General features: G+C 40.5%; 1 pseudogene; it reads left to right on the top strand.

Moving 5' to 3' along the window:
- The first annotated feature begins 4,937 nt into the window (after positions 1–4,937).
- On the top strand, positions 4,938–8,251 carry LOC121570312 (annotated as a pseudogene).

Here is an 8,251-nt window from a genome sequence, read left to right as displayed (position 1 = left end):
TGCTAGAGTCCTCCTTTAAAACTCCATAATGTTTCATCATTAGATGATACAGTCCTCCTTTAAGACTCCATAATGTTTCATCATTAGATGTTATAGTCCTCCTTTAAGACTCCATAATGTTTCATCATTAGATGTTATAGTCCTCCTTTAAGACTCCATAATGTTTCATCATTAGATGCTACAGTCCTCCTTTAAGAGTCCATAATGTTTCATCATTAGATGCTACAGTCCTCCTTTAAGACTCCATAATGTTTCATCATTAGATGTTATAGCCCTCCTTTAAAACTCCATAATGTTTCATCATTAGATGATACAGTCCTCCTTTAAGACTCCATAATGTTTCATCATTAGATGTTATAGTCCTCCTTTAAGACTCCATAATGTTTCATCATTAGATGTTATAGTCCTCCTTTAAGACTCCATAATGTTTCATCATTAGATGACACAGTCCTCCTTTAAGACCCCATAATGTTTCATCATTAGATACTACACTCCTCCTTCAAGACTCCATAATGTTTCATCATTAGATGCTACAGGCCTCCTTTAAGACTCCATAATGTTTCATCATTAGATTATACAGTCCTCCTTTAAGACTCCATCATGTTTCATCATTAGATGCTACAGTCCTCCTTTAAGACTCCATAATGTTTCATCATTAGATGATACAGTCCTCCTTTAAGACTCCATAATGTTTCATCATTAGATGATACAGTCCTCCTTTAAGACTCCATAATGTTTCATCATTAGATGATACAGTCCTCCTTTAAGACTCCATAATGTTTCATCATTAGATGCTAGAGTCCTCCTTTAAGATTCCATAATGTTTCATCATTAGATGATACAGTCCTCCTTTAAGACTCCATAATGTTTCATCATTAGATGCTACAGGCCTCCTTTAAGACTCCATAATGTTTCATCATTAGATGATACAGTCCTCCTTTAAGACTCCATAATGTTTCATCATTAGATGCCACAGTCCTCCTTTAAGACTCCATAATGTTTCATCATTAGATGATACAGTCCTCCTTTAAGACTCCATAATGTTTCATCATTAGATGATACAGTCCTCCTTTAAGACTCCATAATGTTTCATCATTAGATGATACAGTCCTCCTTTAAGACTCCATAATGTTTCATCATTAGATGCTTCAGTCCTCCTTTAAGATTCCATAATGTTTCATCATTAGATAATACAGTCCTCCTTTAAGACTCCATAATGTTTCATCATTAGATACTACACTCCTCCTTTAAGACTCCATAATGTTTCATCATTAGATACTACACTCCTCCTTTAAGACTCCATAATGTTTCATCATTAGATGCTACAGTCCTCCATTAAGACTCCATAATGTTTCATCATTAGATGATACAGTCCTCCTTTAAGACTCCATAATGTTTCATCATTAGATGATACAGTCCTCCTTTAAGACTCCATAATGTTTCATCATTAGATGATACAGTCCTCCTTTAAGACTCCATAAAGTTTCATCATTAGATACTACACTCCTCCTTTAAGACTCCATGATGAAAGTCTTAAAGGAGGACTGAAGCATCAAATGATGAAACATTATGGAGTCTGCAAAGCATCCTTCTTCTACCTCCCAGCTTCTGAGTTTATATAGTCATCTCACATAGCTTTTAGCCTAACCCCTCTATCCTGGGTTCCCCACCACTGTCTCCAGCTTCCACCCCTTGACCGCTCCGCCCACCTCCCCAGTTTATGGCGAAATGTGACTTCTCCTATTCAGTTTGGAAACAATGGTGGTACACTCAATCAAGCCCTGTCATGAAAAGTTAATCATGTTCAGTTTGAACTCAGCTCACCCTGGCTCGACCTGGAGATTAACTGTTGGACGTGGCAGGTCCATAATCAATCTCTCAAACATACCCAAGCCCAACTCCTCTCTCTCCTCCCGTCATGCTGTAATTAATCAAGAAGCCGCCCCAGGAGAGACAAAGGGTTTAGCCTGAACTCTGTTCAACTCTTGCTCCGTTTTCAGGACTTTGCCTGAGAAGAGAGTTAAAAGGCGACAGTCTGGTTTCAGTCACTGATAAGGTAGGACAGCCCTGGATTAGGTAAGAGTGAGGAATTTGACCCGAGGTCAGATCCCCATTTCACACACACACAAACCCAGTGAGAGAGGAACCAATTAAGTTATTGCCCAGCAACAGAGATGTACCCATGTTTAACCCTGGCTCCGTGTTTGTCATGTTGTGATTCACTTTGTTTATCTTACTGAAAAATCCTCATCAGAGATCGGTTGATTGTGGAGGCCAGGTCATCTAATCCAGCACTCCATCACTCTGCTTCTTGGTCAAATAGCCCTTACACAACCTGGAGGTGTCTTTTGGGTCATTGTCCTGTTGAAAAACAAATGATAGTGCAAACCAGATGGGATGGCGTATCGCTGCAGAATGCTGTGGTAGCCATGCTGGTTCAGTGTGCCTTGAATTCTAAATAAATCACTGACAATGTCACCAGCAAAGCACTATCACACCTTCTCCTCCATGCTTCACGGTGGGAACCACACATGCGGAGATCATCCGTTCACCTGCTCTGCGTTTCACAAAGAAACGGTGTTTGGAACCAAAGATCTCGCATTTGGACTCATCAGACCAAAGGACAGATTTCCACTAGTCTAATGTCCATTGCTTATGTTTCTTGGCCCATTTCTGAGGCTGGTAACTCTAATGAACTTATCCTCTGCAGCAGAGGTTACTCGGGGTCTTCCTTTCACAGCGCTGTATGGTTTTTGCGACTGCACTTGAAAAAACTTAAAAGTTCTTCACATTTTCTGGATTGACTGACCTTCATGTCTTAAAGTAACAATGGACTGTTGTTTCTCTTTGCTTATTTGAGCTGTTCTTGCCATAATAAGGACTTGGTATTTTACAAAATAGGGCTGTCTTCTGTATAACCCCCCCTTGTCACAACACAACTGATTGGCTCAAACGCATTAGGACGGAAAGTAATTCCACAAATTAACTTTTAACAAGGCACACATGTTAATTGAAATGCATTCCAGGTGACTACCTCATGATGCTGGTTGAGAGAATGTCGAGAGTGTTCAAAGCTGTCATCAAGGCAACGGGTGGCTACTTTAAAGAATCTCAAATATGAAATATATTTTGATTTGTTTAACACTTTTTAGGTGACTACATGATTCCACATGTGTTATTTCATAGTTTAGATGTCTTCACTATTATTCTACAATGTAGAACATAGTAAAAATAAAGAAAAACCGTTGAATAAGTAGGTGTCCAAACTTTTGACTGGTACTTTTGTGGTCCTCTGTAGCTCAATTGGTAGAGCATGGCGCTTGTAACGTCAGGGTAGTGGGTTCGATCCCCGGGACCACCCATACGTAAAAATGTATGCGCACATGACTGTAAGTCGCTTTGGATAAAAGCGTCTGCTAAATGGCATCTTATTATATTATTATTAGTGTATACTGAATAAAAATAGAAACGCAACAATTTCAACAATTTACAGTTCATATAAGCAAATCAGTCAATGTAAATAAATTCATTAGGCACTAATCTATGGACTTAACATGACTGGGCAGTGGCACAGCCATTGGTGTGCCTGGGAAGGCATAATCACACCCTCTTGGCAGCCAGGCCCACCCACTGGGAAGCCAGGCCCAGCTAATCAGAATCAATTTTCCCCACTAAAGGGCTTTATTACATAGATAAATATTCCAATTTCATCAGCTGTCTGGGTGGCTGGTCTCAGACGATACCGCAGGTGAAGAAGCCAGATGTGGAGGTCCTGGGCTGGCGTTGTTATACGTGGTCTGCGATTGTGAGGTCGGTTGGATGTAATGCCAAATTCTCTAAAACAACGTTGAGAGAAATTAACATTCAATCTCTGTCAACAGCTCCAGTGGATATTCCTGCAGTCAGCATGCCAATTGCACGCTCCATCAAAACTTGAGACATCTGTGGCATTGTGTTGTGTGACAAAACTGCACATTTTAGAGTGGCCTTTTATTGTCCCCAGCACAAGGTGCACCTGTGTAATGATCATGCTGTTTAATCAGCTTCTTGATATGCCACACCTGTCAAGTGGATGGATTATTTTAGCAAAGGAGATATGTTCACTAACAGGGATGTAAACAAATTTGTGCACAACATTTGAGAGAAATTAGCTTTCGTGTGCTTGTAAAAATGATGGTATCTTTTATTTCAGCTCATTAAACATGGGACCGACACTTGTTGCGTTTATATTTTTGTAACAAAATATTTCACATTCTTTTTAAATATCATGACATTAGTCAAAATGTAAAACATTTGTGAATGTCTAAATCAGAAAAATTGCCATTTAAACATTGTGTCGAACACTTTCGACAACGGGGAAATGTTACTGATGTGCTTTGTGTCTGTCTCCAATGTACAACATTTAAAAAGTTTGGGACTTCCACACAAAGGTCTCATTCTGTATCATACCGCTATTAAGGTTATAAATGTACAACCACCTGGTATCATACCGCTATTAAGGTTATAAATGTACCACCACCTGGTATCATACCGCTATTAAGGTTATAAATGTACAACCACCTGGTATCATACCACCTGGTATCATACCGCTATTAAGGTTATAAATGTACAACCACCTGGTATCATACCGCTATTAAGGTTATAAATGTACAACCACCTGGTATTATACCGCTATTAATGTTATAAATGTACAACCACCTGGTATCATACCGCTATTAAGGTTATAAATGTACAACCACCTGGTATCATACAACAATTAAGGTTATACATTTACAGCCAGCTAGGAATCTAAACATATTGTTTTAAATGATGAAATGTTTGAAAACTGGCCTCAGGTTATTGAAGGATCTGATTTGGATTAAACCTCACAGCAAGGCAGTTTTATCATGTGGAGGTTTCATTCAGGTCTCTCTTTAAATAAACACTGTCTTTGGCAGGAGAAAAACCAAAGTCGGAGGAACCAGAGACGTCCAAACCAGCAAGACGACACCTCTGCTCCCAGTGTGGAAAGAGTTTTATCCAGTTAGGAAGCCTGAAAAGACATGAGACGACGCACACACGAGAGAAGCCACACCATTGTTCCCAGTGTGGAAAGAGTTTTACCAAATTAGGAAGCCTTAAAGCTCATGAGCGAATCCACACAGGGGAGAAGCCTTACCACTGCTCCAAGTGTGGCAAGAGTTTTAACTGGTTAGAATGCCTGAAAAGACATGAGAGGGGACACACAGGAGCGAAGCCACACCATTGTGCCCAGTGTGGAAAGAGTTTTATCCAGTTAGGGCAACTGAAAGAACACATGAGAACGCACACAGGGGAGAAGCCTTTCCAATGCTCCCACTGTGGAACGAGTTTTAGCCATTTAGGAAGCTTGAAAGCTCATGAGCGAATCCACACAGGGGAGAAGCCTTACCACTGCTTGCAGTGTGGACGTAGTTTTAGCCATTTAGGAAGCCTGAAAGGTCATGAGCGAATCCACACAGGGGAGAAGCCTTACCACTGCTCCCATTGTGAAAAGAGTTTTAACAGGTTAGGAAACCTGAAAAGTCATGAGAGGGCACACACAGGGGAGAAGAAGTCTTACCACTGCTCGCGGTGTGGAAAGAGTTTTAGCCATTTAGGAAGACTGAAAGCTCATGAGCGAATCCACACAGGGGAGAAGCCTTACCACTGCTCCCATTGTGGAAAGAGTTTTAACTGGTTAGAATCCCTGAAAAGTCATGAGAGGGCACACACAGGGGAGAAGCCTTACCACTGCTCGCAGTGCGGAAAGAGTTTTAGCCATTTAGGAAGCCTGAAAGCTCATGAGCGAATCCACACAGGGGAGAAGCCTTACCACTGCTCCCATTGTAGAAAGAGTTTTAACCGGTTAGACACCCTGAAAAGACATGAAAGAGCACACACAGAAGAGAAGCCACACCACTGCTCCCAGTGTGGAAAGAGTTTTACCAAGTTAGGAAGCCTGAAAAAACATGAGCGGACACACACAGGAGTGAGACCATACCATTGCCCCCAGTGTGGAAAGAGTTTTAACTTGTTAGGAAACCTGATAGCTCATGGTCGAATACACACAGGGGAGAAGCCTTTCCATTGCACCCAGTGTGGAAAGAGTTTTAACCAGTTAGGAAACCTGAAAGCTCATGACCGAATACACACAGGGGAGAAGTCTTTCCATTGCTCCCAGTGTGGAAAGAGTTTTAACAGGTTAGGAAACCTGAAAGCTCATGATCGAATACACACAGGGGAGAAGCCTTTCCATTGTTCCCAGTGTGGAAAGAGTTTTAACCAGTTAGGAAAGCTAAAAGCTCATGATCGAATACACACAGGGGAGAAGCCGTACCACTGCTCCCAGTGTGGAAAAAGATTTACCTGCTTCTCTAGCCTGAAAATCCATGAGAGGATACACACAAGGAGAAGCTTTTCCATTGCTCCCAGTGTGGAAAGAGTTTCATCCAGTTAGGGCACTTGAAAGAACACATGAGAACGCACACAGGGGAGAAGCCTTACCACTGCTCCCAGTGTGGAAAGACCTTTAACTACTTAGGAAACATGAAAGCTCATGAGCGAATACACACAAATGCTCAGACTGTGGGAAGACATATTACTCATCACAGTCACTTAAAAGTCATGTGAGAATCCACATAGGAGAGAATAATTACTTCTCCTAGTGTGTAAATTGATATTTCACATCACATTGACTTAATTACTTCTCCTAGTGTCTAAATTGATATTCTACATCACATGACTTAAAGTTAATAAGTTAATCAGAGAACATACACACTGCTCCCATTGTCTTATATTGTTGACTGAGAATGTGTTTACTTATTTTACCATATGAAATCGAATTGTACAAAGTATACTCAAAAATATTTGTATGTTTTTATTAGAAAACATTAATTGAATATAGAGTGTGTCAGTTTGAATATAGAGTAGATCAGATTCCACGTGTTTAAGTTGTGTGTTTATCTGGGTGTGTCATTCCTCCAGCACTTCGGATAATCAAGTGATATTTGGATGTGATGCATTTGCTCCATTGTTTACATCTTAGTGGGACTTTAAGGGAATAGTATGGTCACATCTTACAGAGTGGCTTTAAGGGAATAGAATGGTCACATCTTACAGAGTGGCTTTAAGGGAATAGTATGGTCACATCTTACAGAGTGGCTTTAAGGGAATAGTATGGTCACATCTTACAGAGTGGCTTTAAGGGAATAGTATGGTCACATCTTACAGAGTGGCTTTAAGGGAATAGTATGGTCACATCTTACAGAGTGGCTTTAAGGGAATAGTATGGTCACATCTTACAGAGTGGCTTTAAGGGAATAGAATGGTCACATCTTACAGAGTGGCTTTAAGGGAATAGTATGGTCACATCTTACAGAGTGGCTTTAAGGGAATAGTATGGTCACATCTTACAGAGTGGCTTTAAGGGAATAGTATGGTCACATCTTACAGAGTGGCTTTAAGGGAATATAGTATGGTCACATCTTACAGAGTGGCTTTAAGGGAATAGTATGGTCACATCTTACAGAGTGGCTTTAAGGGAATATTATGGTCACATCTTACAGAGTGGCTTTAAGGGAATAGTATGGTCACATCTTACAGAGTGGCTTTAAGGGAATAGTATGGTCACATCTTACAGAGTGGCTTTAAGGGAATAGTATGGTCACATCTTACAGAGTGGCTTTAAGGGAATAGTATGGTCACATCTTACAGAGTGGCTTTAAGGGAATAGTATGGTCACATCTTACAGAGTGGCTTTAAGGGAATAGTATGGTCACATCTTACAGAGTGGCTTTAAGGGAATAGTATGGTCACATCTTACAGAGTGGCTTTAAGGGAATAGTATGGTCACATCTTACAGAGTGACTTTAAGGGAATAGTATGGTCACATCTTACAGAGTGGCTTTAAAGGAATAGTATGGTCACATCTTACAGAGTGGCTTTAAGGGAATAGAATGGTCACATCTTACAGAGTGGCTTTAAGGGAATAGTATGGTCACATCTTACAGAGTGGCTTTAAGGGAATAGAATGGTCACATCTTACATAGTGGCTTTAAGGGAATAGTATGGTCAAAGGGAATAGTATGGTCACATCTTACAGAGTGACTTTAAGGGAATAGTATGGTCACATCTTACAGAGCTTGGTTTGAGATGTTACAATCGGTATATAGCCTCTGGAATTTTCTGGAATTTTCCAAGCTGTTTAAAGGCACAGTCAACTAAGTGTATGTAACTTCTGACCCACTGGAAT

The sequence above is a fragment of the Coregonus clupeaformis genome, unplaced genomic scaffold (genome assembly GCF_020615455.1).
Source record: "Coregonus clupeaformis isolate EN_2021a unplaced genomic scaffold, ASM2061545v1 scaf2176, whole genome shotgun sequence".
In the NCBI taxonomy this organism is placed as follows: Eukaryota; Metazoa; Chordata; class Actinopteri; order Salmoniformes; family Salmonidae; genus Coregonus; species Coregonus clupeaformis.
The sequence above is the reverse complement of the archived record's forward strand: the minus strand, read 5'-3'. Positions and strand labels throughout refer to the sequence as shown.